Source organism: Callorhinchus milii, unplaced genomic scaffold, assembly GCF_018977255.1.
Source record: "Callorhinchus milii isolate IMCB2004 unplaced genomic scaffold, IMCB_Cmil_1.0 Scaffold3, whole genome shotgun sequence".
In the NCBI taxonomy this organism is placed as follows: Eukaryota; Metazoa; Chordata; class Chondrichthyes; order Chimaeriformes; family Callorhinchidae; genus Callorhinchus; species Callorhinchus milii.
The window spans coordinates 45,709,951-45,728,469 of NW_024704744.1; positions in this window are offsets into that span (position 1 = coordinate 45,709,951).

Here is an 18,519-nt window from a genome sequence, read left to right on the forward strand (position 1 = left end):
TTCACCATAGTGCTGAAGTACAAAAAGTGTGCAGGACTGGGAGATCAGATAAGATGAGCAGCAGACTTCATGACTATGTTACATGATCAGATAAAGAAAGAAAGCAATGAGCAGGTAGATTCATGGAGTGAACTTCCACCTTGGCAAAGCTATATTGCAGTGAAACTCAGAAATGGAGCAGGTGGACGATTTGTTCCATCAAAGTGAAGAGGTATTTTCACTTTGCCATTAAAAGCAGCACTAGGGCATGAGTGTTTGCACAATCAAGGTAATGGAGAACTCACTACTACTTTGGAACCTGGGAACAAATAGGGCAATATAGACTATTGGACCCAAAATAAAAATAAATAATTCTACATTATTTTATCTTTCTTACAACTTAATTGATATCTAAGCTAAATATGTTAACTACCTAATATCCCCCTTGAATTTGCTGATGCAATACACAGATCATAGAAACATAGAATTATACAACACAGAAGGAGGCCATTCAGCCCATCGTGTCTGTGTGATAAAATTGCTTCTATAAATAAATAATAATAATCCTTGCATTTGATGTAGCGCTTTTCATGTCTTCTAGACGTCTCAAAGCGCTTCACAGAATATACTGTAAAGTGAAGTGACTGTATATTTGTGGGCAAAAATATATTGAAAATATACTTCTGACCACATTATGTGATGTGAAAGAGAGTTGGGTTAGGATTGAGTTAATATCAGTAGATAGCTGGTGTTAGCAGTGTACAAAGGTGAAACATTAATTCATCCAGAGGAAAAACTGGAGCCCCACCACCAGTACAGGGAACCAGCATGATTCATTGTTACTGGTTATGATGATAAAGAAAGAACAGTACAACTATTTTTGATTTTTACTCTGTGCTCATTGTTCTGTTTCGACCATTGGAAAACATAGTTTATCTATATAACAAGCAGAGCAAAGAAAAGAAGTAACTTTTACATGGAATAGAATTATACTTTTCACGGCCTTGACATAATTACCGTGTACTTTCATTGGATTACATTGTTTCTTGCAACTGGAAATGTTAGACCATTGTTGCTAGAATTATTTAGCTCTGCTCTATGCTGAAGCTGCCCAGACATGCGTAAATTATACAGTCTGGATGATATGTCACCCAGACTGTTTAGAATCAAGGGGATAGTGAAAAACCATAGGCTACTGCAACGGATATAGGTCTGTGATAGAAGATACCAGAAGGTTAAACTTAAAGGAAGTGCCTGAATGTCACTTCAGCAGTAAAATGGATTCAGCTTTACCTGTAAAAAGAGTTCATTGAGTTACTCATAGACCACATAGTTGTCTGGATTATGTATCAGATGAACCACGAAGAATAAAATATGAATGAACAAATATCTGATGGAACCACAGACCCTGCAGATTAAGCAACATAGGATTTTTTTTCCATTAGTTAACAGAACCAAGAAATGACTGGTGATGTCAGGAAGAGCAAGAATCACTTTTTAAAAACAATCTAGATGTTTGACACATGCAAACCCATCATTACGTTTATAACATCTAAACTAGTCCTAGAGTTCCACATATGTATGCAATCTTCACATGGACATTTCCCTGTGTCTGGAATGGAATGTGCATTCTCTCCCTGAGGGATGCATCCTGGTTACCTAATTCTGGAGAGTATTAAGCACAGGTTGCCAAGAACCTAGCCTCAGTGACCCCAAAGTGTCTGTTGAGGTACTGCTCAGGTTTAACCATTGAAAGCATGGTCTAGCAAGCTTTCCCACTGTTTGTCATTTGGGACAACGCTATCTGATAGTGTTTTTTTGGCTTGCAATGTTAACAGGAGCTGAGTAGAATCACTGCCTTAATGATTGGTCTGCCGCTCCTGCCAATGAGCAAGGCTGGCTAGGCTGTCATCATCAGTGTCCTGGAGTTTTATAGATCCGCCTGGTTCAGGAACCAGACAACCAAGATCTCCACAGAGGATTGACTCAAGTCCAACATTTCTTTGCCAAGCATTTTACCTTGAAGTCAGTTCAGTTTCAAGGAGACCCCACTTACCTTCTCCCTCCCCCAAGAATCACTGAACTTGGAAGTCAGAAAGTGGGAATTTTCAGATGGATATTTAAGATCCTAATGCATGTTTTGAAAAAAGGCGGAGTTTCTCCTGGTAACCTGTCCAACAATCCTTCAGATAACACTGATGATTTACTTCACGGCTACTTGTAGGCCACTGTTGTATGCAAAAATGTCTGCCATGTTCACCTATAAATACACGCAATTACTCCACGTTACAATATAGTGCCTTGAGACTTTTCGATAATGTGATAAAGTCCTACATCAAATGCAAGGATCATTATTGTTATTTATAAACTCAACGTCCTGAGAGCTGAAGTTCCTACTATCATTGCACAACAGTATTAGAGAAATCCTACTTTCAGTTGACACACCCAAAGACTACATTAACTCTGACCAGAATGTCAGCATCGATGTGGGGCTTAGAATATACAATCTTCAGATCCAGAGTCAAGAACGCTGCAGTATATCAAGGCATTATATAAATACAAGTTGCTGTTGTTAAATGCTTTGATGCATTCAACTTCAACCACATATTTTGCCATTGAGTTCTATCCTCTGTGTAAAGATGTTCCTCCTAGAATCTCTTTTAGATCTGTTGGTGGCTAGCTTATATTTATGCCCCTAATCATGGATTCAACAACGATAATCCGATGAAACAGTTTATCGTGGGAAAACACATTAAAGTGCACTATTTAATGGGGTAAAAGTGAAATGATTCATAACAGTTTCGATCTGATTCTCACATCACATTTTTTTCTTTCACCTCAATAGTGCAGTCACTTGCTATGTAAGCACAATATGTTATGTTTTGTTCATTGTCAAACCATTTTTCAGTTATGCTCTCAGTATGTGGAGGAAGTAACAGCAACATCTTCAGCCTTTTTGTGGTCAGATTGCATATATATTATGCATATATATTGATATATTATGGACTCCAGTTAAATGGAAAATTGTTTATCTCACATCTATTCATAAAGCTCTAATTTGATCTCAATCTGCACGAACACAGAATCTGTGAATCTGCACTGTTTAACATTGTATTTAATTTGTGCCTGCAGGATTATGAGGAGCAGCACTGTTGGCAGCACTGACAATGTGATACCTTCTTGTCAGACCTGCCTTAACTCAGTGTAATAAAACTATTGCCAACTGGTCTCTACCCCTCATATGCAGATGAGTGCAATGGCCTCCAGTAAAAATCATAGTGACATCGCATACAAGATGACATCAATGCATATGCTATATGATGAAGCTAGTAGTAATATACATGCTCAATTCAAGCTTGAATTTGGATACGACTGAATCTAAATAAAGGTAGGGCAGTGGCAGGTGAATGTGGGACAACATTACTTTTGGGCCTTTTGCTGGCCTCGACTAGCTTTATTTTGCTTCAGTCCTGTCAATATGGAATTGGCATGAGGGTGCTGACACTAGTGACACCCACTCCGATTGGTACCCATTCAGCAATGTGGAGGTGTGTGCAGCAGCTGACATTCAGCTCCCGAGTCATGTTCCTGAGTCAAGCAAGTCTGCTGTACTCCAAGCAACTTGTTTGGTGGTTCAGTCACTACAAGCACCGATTCTTCCCACTCAGCCCTGATAACCCTAAAGCAAGCCTAAATTTTAAAGGACTGGGGATCTTAGCTGGACCAGCATTATTCACAATGGCAAGCTATGTGATTTTTTTCTAATTAAACTCTAGCAGTACCCCAATAATAATAATAATAATAATAATAATAATCCTTGCATTTGATATAGTGCTTCATCACCTCATCAAGACATCTTAAAGCGGTTCAAAGGATACACTGTAAAATGGATTGACTGTATTTTGTGAGCAAAATGTGGCAGCTAATTGTGCAAAGCAATGTCCCACAAACAGCATTGTAGTGAGTGACACATTTTATTTCTGGGAATGTTGGCCAGACACAGGAGAAACTCCCTTCTCTTTTCAAACTGTGCCATGGGATCTTTGATGTCCACCTGAACAGGAAGAGGGGAACTTGGTTTGGCATCTCATTCAAAGTACAACACCTCCAACAATGCAACAACCCATAGCACTGCATTGGAGTGTCATCTTACACTAGGTGATTCCACGTCCTGACATGCGGCTTGAAGCCACAACCCTCTGACTCAGAAGCAAGAGTGCTACCACTGAGCCAAGCTGACACACAATACCCACTCTGGGGTTCCCAAGCCATTCCTCTTGTCAACCTGCACCTAATACTCTCTGGAATTAGATGAACAGAGTCTGTCCCTCTGGGGAAAGAATGCACATTCCATACTAAGCACAGGGAGATTTTTAAATATAAATTGTGTGCTTACCTGGAACTCTCAGTCTGGTTTGGATACTCTTAAGCATGGTGATGAGTTTCCACTTGTTTCAGACATCCAGCTGACCAAAACAGAAATCTCCACTATCTAATCCTTAATAAATATCTTTTTTCCAATCACCATCTAGAAGCTTCAGCTTATTCAAAAGTTAGCCATCCACATCCTTACCTACATAAAGCTTCACATGTCCTTCACCCCCTTCCTCACCAGACTCATCTGGCTCCCGAAGCATCGACTTTAAGTCCCCTAACTCGCATATGCAAATCCCTTCACTCTCCCGTAAATTCTCCCCTGCGATCTCCTGCAACCTTACTCTTCTGATCGCCTCCTCTACTCAGCAGAGGTGTGCTTGCTGCATGTTCATTGCTTCCTCTTCCCACCATTGGTGGCTGAGCCTTCAGCCATTATGTCCCCACCCTCTGGACACCCTCCATTACCCCTTCCAACTAGCCCCCGTTCCCTTCTGTCTTCAAAAGCCACGTAATCACCTATCACTTAAATCATGCTTATAGTCGCCTCCTTTCTTCTCCTCTTCTTCCTCCTTCTGCTATCTGCTCGATATCCATCACAGGGTCCAAAATGCACAAGACGTTTCTCTCTGTGAAGGGCCCTATATACGGTAAATGCAAGTTGTTGTTCTTTTTTGCAATGGACCAACAGTTTAAAAGGGACATGATTTGGGTACAGTAAACCACAAAAAATGAATTCACTTAGGAAAAATTCTGTTATTTGTGTTCAATGTTTCCAAAAATGGTGTCATTTAAGATGCATTGGCTAAATTATGCCTGAGTGAACCATAAGGTATAAACTTGACTCATTTCTCTGAAAAACAAATATTTATAAAGGAGAGAATGTGAAACACGAAACTGCTGTGTAAACATATGATTAGAAATCTGGTAATTTTACCGAAAATGACTGTGTACTGAAGACAAAGTGAATCTAACAGTGTTTACAGCACTGGGACTGGTTCCTCTTGAAATGTTTTATCTGGCAGGAAATAAAAGGCAGCACTACTGAACCAAACCCTACAACATATGGTAAGAGTTGAAGGCAATCAAAAGTATGGGCGCAAGTATCATGTGCATGCTATCCAAACCCATCCACCTCAGCTTTCATGCCCAGATAAATTTGTCAAGCCCTTTGAGACGTCCTCCTAATGTGAAATATAAGTGTAAGTTGTATTGTACAGGCCTAAACCAACAGCACAGCGATCCAGTAACACATCTGCTATGAAGTGTTCAACTCCCCAGTTTCCATTGTCACAAAAGCCATCCGGAAATTAATTAATCCATAACTCCGACACCCGGATACTGACCCGCACAAAACTCTCTATCCCCATCACACCAGTCCTTGCCAGGCTCCACTGGCTCCCAATTACCAAACGGGTCGATTTCAAGATTGTCTCACTAGTTTTCAAATCCCTTCACATCCTCACACCTCCCTACCCATCCAATCTGCTTACCCCCCACCCATTCCACCACCCTCTGCCTCCAAAAGGTAACATATATTCTGCACATTATAGAATGGTGTAATTCACTGTAAGTCCACTGGCTAACTGGTTTTCTTTGATAGAGAGGAATCATGTGATTTCAGTGGAGAAATTCCTAGGTTTTGAATAAAAATAACATTGAAAATAATCTCAATTTTAATAACATAATCCTTGCATTGTAAAAAGATTTCCACTTTGTCATACGCTATTGAAAGAGTCCAGTTAGCCTGTGGAAATTTTTTTTTGACTTATAAATAAACAAAAGACGTAACTGAGCTTGCCAAGTCATACGAAATCTTATAATGAAATTGTAGAACCTTCTTCCAGAAAACAAGTGGGAATGATATAAACAGGAAGTATTTAAAGTTCAGTTTATTTTGAAAGGAAAAAAAATTACAAATCAAATTATTGTAGCAATGACACATTTTGTATGGGAAATACATTACCAATAAAATCTACCGTATCTGCCACTTGCAGATAATCCCCCAACCTTCCCCCTCTCCCCATTATGTTTTGAGCAACATCAAGCTGAGGATAATAAGCAGCGGTTGCACTCAGCAGTGAGGCTCCAATGCTGCCCCGTAGCCAGTAGTACAATGAGAGTCACATTCCCATTTCGTCACTTCCCGGCTAGGCTATTCCAATGCCCTCCTCGCTGGTCTCCCCAGTTCCACCATACACAAAATTCAATTAATCCACAACTCCGCCACCCGGATACTCACCCGCACAAAACTCTGTACCCCCATTACACCAGTCCTTGCTAGGCTTCACTGGCTCCCAATTACTGAACGGGTCAATTTCAAGATTGTCTCGTTAGTTTTCAAATCCCTTCATGTCCTCACACCTCCCTACCAATCCGATCTGCTTACTTCCCACCCACTTCACCACCCGCTGCTTCCACTCGACTAGATCTGGCCTCCTGTTTGTCCTTCGTGCCCTGTTTCACCATTGGTGGCCATGCCTTCAGTTACTATGCTCTGAAACTCCCTCCCTCAATCCTTGCCCCCTCGCTCCCCACTTTCAAATCCTGCCTAAAGTACTTCCTTTTTGATTGTGCTCACGGTCACCTCTTCCCTCCCTCTGCCCCTGGCTCGGAGTAAGACTCCGCCACTGCCAAGTGCTTCGGGATGCAAGTTGTTGTTGGAAATTTACTCTTGGCAGCAAAACGAGCATGACAAAAAATCTCTTGAGACTTTCCTGCTCCCTAGTAACATCATTAGAATTAGCCAGGAGAAGGTATTTTAAAAGACATATCTTTTATAAATCAGTGCAATAAGTGCATATTGTTATCTTACAGCAATTTCGTGAAAGAGGATTACCATAGACCCATAGATATTTACAGCTCAGTAGAAAGCCTTTGCTGTCCGTTGGGTTTGTGCTGGCTCTTTTAAATTATTAGGAAGTAGGGCATAATTTCATGACAAGGCATGCAGTACCATACCAGGAAGTCTTCCATTCTGAGGGACTTTCCAAATGGCTATCCAGAGCAGCAGCTACAGCTCAGCAGTGATAACAAGCTATTTGCTTTTACCACTTTGGTTCCTGTTTGAACAAGAACCCAGTTATGAAGACATTTGCTTCTGCGTCATAGATGTTCTACTTGAAAGTATATCGGTCACATTAATTGATAGAGATTATGTATTATAACCCTCTTCTAAAGGAGGCAGGTCACTCTTCTGTTTGTGCAAGTTGCAATTGAGATTTCTTCAAGAAGCAGGAAAATAATGTATGAGATTTGAGCTTCTCACCCTCAATTTCCACCAATCTGAAGTTCAATGCAATAGAATGTAACATATGTCGCTGCTTGATATACTGCAGCTATAGATTTTAAGAGCAATGTTGTGGGTAGATTGGCAATTTATGTTTAAATATTTGAGCTCCTTAAGCTTTAAGTCATTTAAGTTCTACTTCCTAATGGGGAAAATTTTGCAGAATTCATAAATGCGTCTGTTTCTTATTAAATAAACACTTTTAGGTACCACTGGGGTATCCCCTTCTAGATAAATAGTTTAATCTACCCAGAGACATAAAGCTGCCATTTTGTGGCGACTATTTTAGTTTATAAATTTTAGACCCGACATCAGATGCTAGGTTATTTTTGGTGTTTAATTTTGTTTTTCCAGGTTTTATTTCTCTATGAGGGCCAACATTTGTGCTCTCCAAAGCAACTTCAGACTTAGCCTGCTCTCCCCACCCATCACTGAAAATGATTATTATTTTCAAAACATTTTCAAGCAGAGCAACAGGTATAAACCAGCAATAACAAAGCATTGTTACATTTTAAGGTTTATTATCATAACTTCACATTCTAACAGGAAGGGATATATTTTTGCAGTACTGTCTTTTTTAGTGGGAAGTTTTAACTAAGAAATCTGGAAGTTAGTGAACGCCAACTCACAGCAATGCACCCACACAATCTATTTTCAGAGCAGAATTCCCTAGAAACCAAGTGACATTGACTTCTTGTTACTAGAAAAAGTAGCAGTCTGATTTTCCTAGCTGAGAAATCGCATTAAAAAATCCAACAAAACTGACCACTTATTGCTATACATTAATGTCTGGTTTTGCCAATAATCATTTTTTAAAAAAAAATCCTTTTCAAATACCTACCTAATTCCTTTTTGAAAGTTGCTATTGAATCTGTTTCCAGCACCCTTTCAGGCAGTGCATTCCAGACCATAACAACTCTCTGGAAAATAATTTGCCTCATCTCCCCTCTGGTTCTTTTGCCAATTATCTTACATTTATGTGCCCTGGTTACTGACACACCTACCAGTGGACACTGTTTCTCCCTATCTATTCTATCAAAACTCCTCATAATTTCAACACCTCTGTTGAATCTAAATAATACTTAAAACTAGAGGGGAAATGGAGTTAAGTCTAGCCTGGTTCTGACAGACTAACTTGCACTTATATAGTGCCCTCCATGCAGGATAGCATCTCAGAGCGCTTGAAGTCAGCCTGGCAAAAGAACTTGCTTTGTTATAACACCTACACTGTCAAAATGTCACAAAGTGCCCCGCAGTAATTATTATCTTGCATTATATTGCATTATAACAAAGGGCACCATTGTCTCAGATCTTTGTCTTTCTTGTGATCATAATTTCCTGCCACATTTTTGGGCAAGAGTCTGTAGCCCATGTAGATTGTAACATGCTTAGGAGGGAAAGTGGACACATTTCTGCCTGAAGCTTCACATAATTGTATTATTTGCATCGCCCTGATAGCCTCATTGATTTCTTCTTAATGTTTCTCATTGGTTTGGGATTTTGTGGAGTTTGATTATTCTGACAAGTTTATCAAAGACTCTGTTATTTCTGACAATCACTAGTAGAAGTGAATGAAGTGAGCGCTGTAGCACATAACGTTGGAGCGTTCCCAGCTTCTCCCCATGTTCATAATATTTTACATTAGTAAATTGCATTACTCATTCCATGATGGGAGTCAGAAACATGATGGGTTTGTTATCTATTACCCAGGTTCCTGCGTGGGAACCTTGACTGTTACTGCTATAGTTTCACTGTTAAAATTTTCCGCTTGTTACCAGTTCTTTAATAATTGTTGCTCTGTTCGAAAAAAATATTTTTCACAAGGGAAATCACAAGTATTTCGTTGCAGGTCACAAGCTCACTCAGCTGATTACAACAAGCAAAGGGAAGTTTGGATGACCAAACAGCAATGTGTTGAGCTCTCAGTAATAATAATAAAAACCTTGCATTTGAAATAGGATCTTATCACGCCGTCGGGCCATGTCAAAGCACATCACAGCATTTTACTGTAAAGTGCAGTGACTGTATTTGTAGGCAAATGTAACAGCTAATTTACACACAGCAGTGTCCAACAAACCTCCATGAAATGATCAATTTTATCTGGAGCATTTTGATCAGGACACCAGGAGAAACTCCCTTCTCTTTCCAAATATTTCCATGAGATCTTTAACATCCACCTGAACAGCAGACGGGACCTTGGTCTAACGTCCCATCTGAAGAATAGCATCTCTAATATTGCACCACACCCCCAACATTGCAGTATCAGCTTAAACTATGAGGGCTTCTGCAGCAATGCATTGCATTTGTAAGAATTCTTGCTAGGTTTAATCTGTTAAGTTAATACTCATATCATGCTGTACATATGTGGGTAAGCATTCAAATCCTTATCCTACCAGATACCTAAGATCCATAATCTCTCAGAAGTATTTATTGAGTGTTCATTGAGGTCATTTGAGGGTGGTGGGGGAGATCCAAAATATTGATTCCAGACCTTGCCACCTTTATCTGGTTACTTATTTTAACACTTAAATACTGTATGATGATACCACTGATTCCAATGGCTTTTCTTTCCTTCTTTTTGGAGATTCTTTGCTTCATTGAAAGTGACATTTTTGGCACATGAGTTGTTAACCTAGGCCAAAAATTAACATGGCTCTAATATATCGGTTTTGCCCGAAAGGTGGTTATGAGAAGCTCTGAATCTTCTTAGTTAATTGGTGGTGCCTTCCCTATCATCTGTCTTGTTTGAGCATGCCTACAGTCTTCCAATGAGTTATCCCTCCATTAGACCATTGAGAATCAGCATTTTTCTACTAAGGAGTCCTTTAGCTTAGAGGACCTGGGTTCGAATCTTGGCAGGGCGAAACATTGGTAATATTTCCTTACTCCACATGCCTGTTTACCTAGCAGTAAATAGGAACCCAGTTGTTAGTTGATTGGCAGCTCGTTTTTCCAGGGGTCATAATTCCTTTTTAATTTTTTTTAAAAATAAGAATTTGGTGTCACTCAATCCACAAATGTTTGTGGGACACTGCTGTGTGCAATTGGCTGTTGTGTTTCACCCACAAGATATACAGTCAATTCACACTACAGTATATTCTGTGAAGCACTTTGAGACATCTCGAAGATGTGATAAGGCGTTATATCAAATGCAAGGATTATTACTATTAGGGGTATATGAGGTTCATGGGGTGAGCCTTCTTTTAATTTTTCGATATAGGTGCTCTCTTTTATTTCCTGTTATACTCAAATCATCTCAACTTTACATTTTTTTCTTACAATCAAAGAAAGTGTTTCACTAACAAAGCTGGAAGAGGTGGGCAAGGCCACAAGTATCTGTCATGTGTGTTTTTTTCCATCTATCTCTTTTCCAGTGATTGTGAGGCTTAGCAGAGATAAAGACAAAAATAACATAATATGCACAGGCAGGTTTCCCTAAAATCTACTGCAAGTCGTTATTAATTATTTTTGTAAAATTCATTGACAATGTTATTATTTGTTTTTATTCTTAAGTTCTCGACATGAGTTAAGAACTTTGTATGGTGGGTGAAGTGGGGAGAAGCAAGTGGGGACGCTTTGAAGCTGAGCTGATTCCAAGCTGATGTCTTGGTAAAGGAATGGTAATCAAGCCAATCCACTGTGATAGTCTTGGTAGTTCGGTTCCTGAGACAGGTGGGTTTACAGTACCCCAGGGCACTGATGATGCCAGACTAAGCAGCCTGACTTACCAGTAGAACTTGGCGAGGCAAGCTGGCAGCTGGACTTCTTCCCACTCAGCTCCTGTTAACCCTATCAACCAAAGCCCTAACAGGTAAGATGGTCCTAGCTGAACAAGCAGCAGGAAGCTTGCCAGACTGTGTTCTCAATGTTTTTAGCTGGTTAAACTCCAGCAGTACCCCAAAACATACTTTGGCGTCCCCAACCTTGGCTCTTGTCAACCTGCCCCTAATTCTCTCCATAATTAGATAAGCAGGGTGAAAACCTGCACCTTCCATTCCAGACACTGGGAAATTTCCATGTGTAGGTCGGGGAGCGGCGGCAGGAGAGCGCGGGGAGGAGCCCGGGCCTACTGACCCAGGTACTTAAACTCGACGCCGGAGCGAGTTCAGCTAGCGAGGGGAGGGGACGGAGCGGGGGAACTGCGACGTCATAGATTAGTTTTCAGGTGAGTGCGCGCGCAAAAACAAAAAAAAAACAAAAACAAAAACAAAAAAAAAAAAAAAAAAAAACCCTCTGCGCCCCCCCCCCCCCAGGGCTCACATCAGAGCCCACTATGGTCCTGTTGGGTTCGCTGCCCCAATCTGCGGGATAATGCCATCCACCTGACCGCTCGCTCCCGGTCCCCGCGTGCGCACTATGGCTGCCGCTTTGACCCGAGCCCCCTCACCCCCTCCCTCCCGCCCCCCTCCTCTCTCCCCCCAAACCCTCCCCCCTCTGCATCTCTCCCGCTCTCTCCTCCTCTCTCTCCGTCCCTCTCGTCTTCTATCCCCACTTGACCCTCCCACAACCTCCCTCTGCTCCAGCCTGGGAATCCTCCGCCGGGCTCACCGTGGCACTCGGCGTTGGCTGTCCAGCAGCAGCCACACCGACTGCCCCATTCCCCACCACACTCGCCACCCACCCCGGACACAGACCCGGGGAGTCAACCTCTCCTCCCTCATCCCCATTCCCCCCACCCCTGCCTCACAACCTGGACCCCCCTCCCCTCCCACACACCCTTCTGTCAACCGCTCCCTCCACATCGGACTGCAAAATGTCCGCTCCCTCTGCAACAAGGCCCTGGTCATCAACGATCTCATCCTTGATGAGAACGTTGATATCATGGCCTTGACAGAAACGTGGCTCACCCCAGGCGACACCTTCCCCCTCACGGAGGCCACGCCACCCGGCTACACCTCCCACCACATCCCCCGCCCCAACCGCCGTGGCGGTGGTGTTGCCCTTATCTCAAGGACACCACTTGCCCTATCCCCCTACTCCACTGGCTCTTTCCCCTCCTTTGAGCACCTCACCCTCTCCCACCCCTCATTCCTCTCCCTTAAAATCCTCCTCCTCTACCGGCCCCCTAAAACCTCTCCCACCTTCATCTCTGACATTTCAACACTCCTCACATCTCTTTGCCTCTGCTCCGATCGCCTCATCATCCTGGGCGACTTTAACCTACACTTCACCCCCTCCTGCTCCATCTCCACAGACTTCTCTTCCCTGCTCTCCTCACTCAACCTCTCCTTACACATAAACTCCCCCACTCACAGTCACGGCCACCCACTCGATTTGGTGATCACCCGGGGCCTCAGTGTCTCGGATGTCACTATTACCGACAAGGCCATCTCTGACCACTACTTCATCTCCTTCACCACCTCCACCCCCCTCCCCACCTCCACCAGACCCACCACCATCTTCTACCGCCCTTGGAAGAAGTTACCCCCACAATCCCTAACCGATGCCTTGGAGTCCTCTGAACTCCTCTCCCTCTGGCCTTCAACCCTCACCGACCCCTCTTCTCCTCTCTCCCTCCTCCACAATACCCTCTCCTCCACACTCGATACTCTTGCCCCCATCACTTCCCGCACTGTCTCCTACTCCCGCTCCTCCCCCTGGTACACCACCCACCTCCGCTCACTGAAAAGCCAGGTGCGGGCTGCTGAACGCACCTGTGTCAAATCTGGCCTAACGGTCCACCGACAAATCTGGCTGGACCTCCTCAAAATTTACCGCTCCACTCTAGCCTCGGCCAAGTCGTCCTTCTACTCCAGGATAATCCTGGAGGCGAAGAACAACCCCAGGCTACTGTTTTCCACCACAACCCGACTCCTCCGTCCCCCCCGCCACCCCGCGCAGGTCATCTCCTCCAACCTTCACTGCGAGGAGATGCTGGATTTCCTTGAATCCAAGATCAAGGGAATCCGCTCCGCGGTCACTTCCCCTCCAACTTCCACCCACCACCCACCCCTTCCCTCCCACACTCCGACTCCTACCCATCCTCCCCTACACACCTTCGTACCCGTTTCCCCACCCTCTGTCACTGAACTCATCCTATCCCTAAAACCAACCACCTGCTCCCTTGACCCCATCCCCACTCCACTCCTTATCTCCCAGCTCCACTTTCTTGCCCCACATATCACTGACATCATCAACCTGTCCCTCTCCTCTGGCTCTGTCCCCATTCCATTAAAAACTGCCATCATCACGCCCACCCTGAAAAAACCCTCCCTTGATGCGTCGCAGCTATCAAGCTACCGGCCCATCTCCAACCTCCCCTTTCTCTCCAAGGTCTTGGAAAGAGTTGTCGCCTCCCAACTGCGCTCTTTCCTTTCCACCCATTCTCTTTTTGAACCCCTTCAGTCAGGTTTCCGTGCTGCCATAGCACAGAAACTGCCCTGGTCAAGGTCACCAATGATATCCTGACCATCTGTGACCAGGGCTCCCTCTGTCTCCTCGTCCTCCTCGACCTATCGGCAGCATTCGATACGGTCGACCACGCTATCCTACTCCACCGCTTGTCCTCCCACCTCAACCTTCAAGGCACTGTCCTTGAATGGTTTAGGTCGTACCTTTCTCACCGTCTTCACTTTGTCTCAACGAATGGCTTCTCCTCCACCCCCCGTACTGTCTCATGTGGTGTCCCTCAGGGCTCTGTCCTCGGTCCCCTCCTCTTCACCCTCTATATGCTCCCCCTCGGTGACATCATCCGCAGACATGGAGTTAACTTCCACATGTATGCGGATGACACCCAACTCTACCTTTCCTCCTCTACTCTCAACTCCACGACCACCGATGTCCTGACAGCCTGCCTGTCCGACATCGAGTCCTGGACGAGAGACAACTTTCTTCAGCTCAACGTGCGAAAAACCGAGGCCCTCCTGATTGGCTCACGTCAGCGCCTCCGCACCTCAGGCGCTGACACCATCAGCATCCAAGGCTGCACTCTCCACCTCTCAAAGCCAGTCAGGAACCTCGGCGTTTTGTTCGACCCTGAGCTGTCCTTTCTCCCTCACATCCGCACCACAACTGGCACCGCCTTCCATCACCTCCGGAACATCGCCAGACTACGGCACTACCTCACCCCTCACGCTGCTGAAACCCTGGTCCACGCCTTTGTCACCTCAAGGCTGGACTATGGGAACTCTCTCCTCGCCGGCCTTCCCGCCACCTCCCTCCACAAGCTGCAGGTCATTCAGAACTCTGCAGCTCGTGTACTGTCCCGCACCAGGCTTCGGGACCACATCACTCCCACCCTCGCTCGCCTCCACTGGCTCCCCATCCCCCAGAGGATTGATTTCAAGATCCTCATCCTCACCTACAAGGCCATTCACGGCCTTGCTCCCTCCTACCTCTCCAACCTACTATCCCCCTACCTACCTGCCCGTACCCTCCGTTCCTCTGGCTCCGGTCTGCTCCACGTCCCCCGCCCCAACCGCCCTACCATCGGTGGTCGGGCCTTCAGCCTCTCAGCCCCCAGGCTCTGGAACTCCATCCCCCAGTGCCTTCGCCTTGCTTCCTCCCTTTCCTCCTTCAAGGCCGGTCTCAAAACCTTTCTCTTTGACCGTGCCTTCAGCTCCCCTCTCGACTCTCTTCCCCCTCCTCGCTCCCTCCCTTCCCTCCCCTCACCCTGACCATTTCCCCCCTCCTCGCTCCCTCCCTTCCCTCCCCTCACCCTGACCATTTCCCCCCTGCTCGGGTCATGACCCAACTGTGCAGCGCCTTGGGACGTCCTCCTGACGTGAAAGGCGCTTTATAAATGGAATCTTGTTGTTGTTGTTGTTGTTGTAGGTGGCATACATATTTGGAACTCTGCCTGGTTTGGTTACTCTTAATTGTGGTGATGGGTTTCTGTATGTGTCAGACACCCAGCTGAGCAAGAGAAACAAGTTCATGCAAAGCTCCTGCAGCTCGGTGGTTAGAGCACTCACCTCGTAAGTGGGAGACCTGTGTTCGATTCCCAGCAGGGTGAAATGTTGGGCAAATTTCCTTACTTCACACGCCTCTGTTAACTAGCAGTATACAGGAACCCAGTTGTTAGTCGATTGGTAGATCGCTTTTCAGTGGATAATAATCTTTAAAAAAAAATCTAAATAATATTTTGGTCACTCAATCCACAACTGTTTGTGGGACACTGCTTTGCGCAATTGGCTGCTGCGGTTCGCCCACAAATATACAGTCAATTCACTTTACAGTATATTCTGTGAAGCGCTTTGAGATGTCTAGAAGAAGTAAAAAGTGCTATATCAAATGCAAGGATTATAATTATTATTATTACAAGTGAAAACCAACTAAACAAATTGAACAATTATCTTCATCTGCTTTCCATTTCAATTTGCTGTTTAACTATTTAAATTATAAATATTATTTCTTTACTTTTAAAAAATCCTTGCATTTGGTGTAGAATCTTTCACATCAGGAGCACATCTCAAAGCACTTCACAGGATGTAATGTAAAGTGTAGTGACTGTGTAGGAAAATGTTGCAGTCGATTTGGCAGCCCACAAACAGCCATGAAGTGAATGACCGATTTTATCTGGGGAATTGTTGGCCAGGACACCAAGAGCTACTCCCTTCTCTTTTCAATTAAATCCATGAGATTAATGTCCACTTGAACAATCATGAAATTAACTGAAAAGAGAATAGAACAGGATCCCAGTTTAATATCTCATCCAAAGAATGGCATCTCCCACAATACAACATATCCCCAAGACTGCACTGAAATTTTATCCTAGACTACGTGAAAAGCCCCGGTTTAGAGCTTGAACCTACAGTCTTCTGACTCAGAGACAAGAATGCTACCAATTGAACCACGCTGACACATATGAATATAAGTGGATGCTTTATCATGCTCCATTATTAGTAACCAATAATGATTTTCGATAAATTTCTGCCCTAGATACAGTATATGAAAGATACATGATGAACATGGGTCTTGAGATATAAGTAAACTGGTCCTCTATGAATGGGCAATGAATGGTCAGCTCTCTGATGTGTTCCTACACACTTTAACCATATTACTAACATTAGAGTGATGTGCAGATTCCAGTGACATCACGGTGACATTTATTTCAGTTGTGATCATTGAAAATACAGTGATTTTCAGATGGAGTTTCTTCAATACAACTTTGAGTCACAAATGGGGATTCCTTCCTAGTAACTGGAAGTCTGTTTCACAGTCCAAACCGGGAAACTCCACACCAATGTAATTCACCTCCGGAACAGAATTCCCACAGGCCTACAATGACACAGTTCCAGTTAACATTTGCAACTCAGAGTTCCTATTAAGAAATCCCATTTTAATTCATGACATTTTACACTCAGTAGAACATCATGAGACCATAATAACCTGTATGACGTTAAGTAATGTGAAGTAGTAATCTATCAAACTCTAGATGAAATGAACAAAAAGGGAAGCTGGACCAATGCTGTTTTCCTGCAATGAATGCATTCCTCCGTCCTTGAATTAATTTGTGGTTTAATCTCTGCAACCAATTTCTTTCAGCTGTTCATGATTTGTTCTTCAATTGTTGTGTTCTATGTTTAACTTGCAAGCGAGGGAACCCGGGTTGAATTGCCGGGCAGGATGAAACGTTAGGCAAATTTCCTTACTCTACACACCTGTTTACCTAGCAGTAAATAGGAACCCGGTTGTTAGACAATTGGCAGATAACTTTTCTGGGGGTAATAATCCCTTTTTTAAAAAAATTGGTCACTCAATCCACAACTGTGTGTGGAGTCCTGTAGCTCAATGGTTAGAGCACTCATTTTGCAAACGAGAAACTCGATTCCCAGAAGGGTGAAATGTTGTGCAAGTTTCCTTACACCACACGCCTCGGTTTACCTTGCAATAAGTAGGAACCTGGTTGTTAGTCGATTTGTGGATTGCTTTTCTGGAGTAATAATTCCTTCAAAAAAATAAGAATAAAATTGGTCACTTCAATCCACGACTGTTTGTGGGACACTGCTGTACGCAATTGACTGCCGGATTTCACCCACAAAATGTACAGTCAAACACTTTCCAGTATATTCTGTGGAGTGCTTATCTTGAAGACATGATAAAGCCCTATATCAAATGCAAGGATTATTATATTTCCTATTTAGGAATTCTCCCCATGAGACTGGAATGCTGCAGCGAGTCCAAGGGGAAAAAAATCTGGGATAACAAAAGTTGGCATTATCATTTGTTTATAATCAGTCCGCTATTTGTTCCAAGTGCAGGACCATATTTGTGATAAAGTAGAACTGGGGTATCTTAAGATAATGTGATGGCACATGTTAAATGACCAACTGCCTTTCCTGGCGTGGGGGAAGGTAAGTGGGGTCTCCTTGGAGTTGAATTGGCTCCAAGCGAATGTGCTTGGCAACAGAATGTCAGAAACGAGTCAAACCTTGGTAGTCCAATTCCAGAGCAGGGCACTGCTGATGGCAGACCAGGCAGCCTCGCCTTGTTGGCCACCACGGATCTAGGGGGTAATTAATGACTGGAACAGGTTCCCAGAAAGGGTGGTTGAGACCAGGCCATGGGATTCATTTAAAAATGAGCTTGATGCTGTGATGGAAGGACGTTAGTGTGGGTATACTGGAAAGATGAGATCAAATGATCCAAAGACATTTCTTCATCCTAACCAATCTTGTGCTCTCGTCTAATCCCACAAAATATACAGCAGTCAATTCCCAATCTGATCCGCAAAATAAGTCAATTTTAATCCCACAAAATATACAGTCAATTCGTTTTATTCTGTGAAGTGCTTCGAGACGTCTCGACAACACGATAAAGCGCTATATCAAATGCAAGGATGATGATGATTGATGGGTTATTCCGATGATGATAATCTCGCTTTCCAGCTGGGAATCGATCTATTTGTCCTCCCGAAGGTGGTGAGAAACCTTACA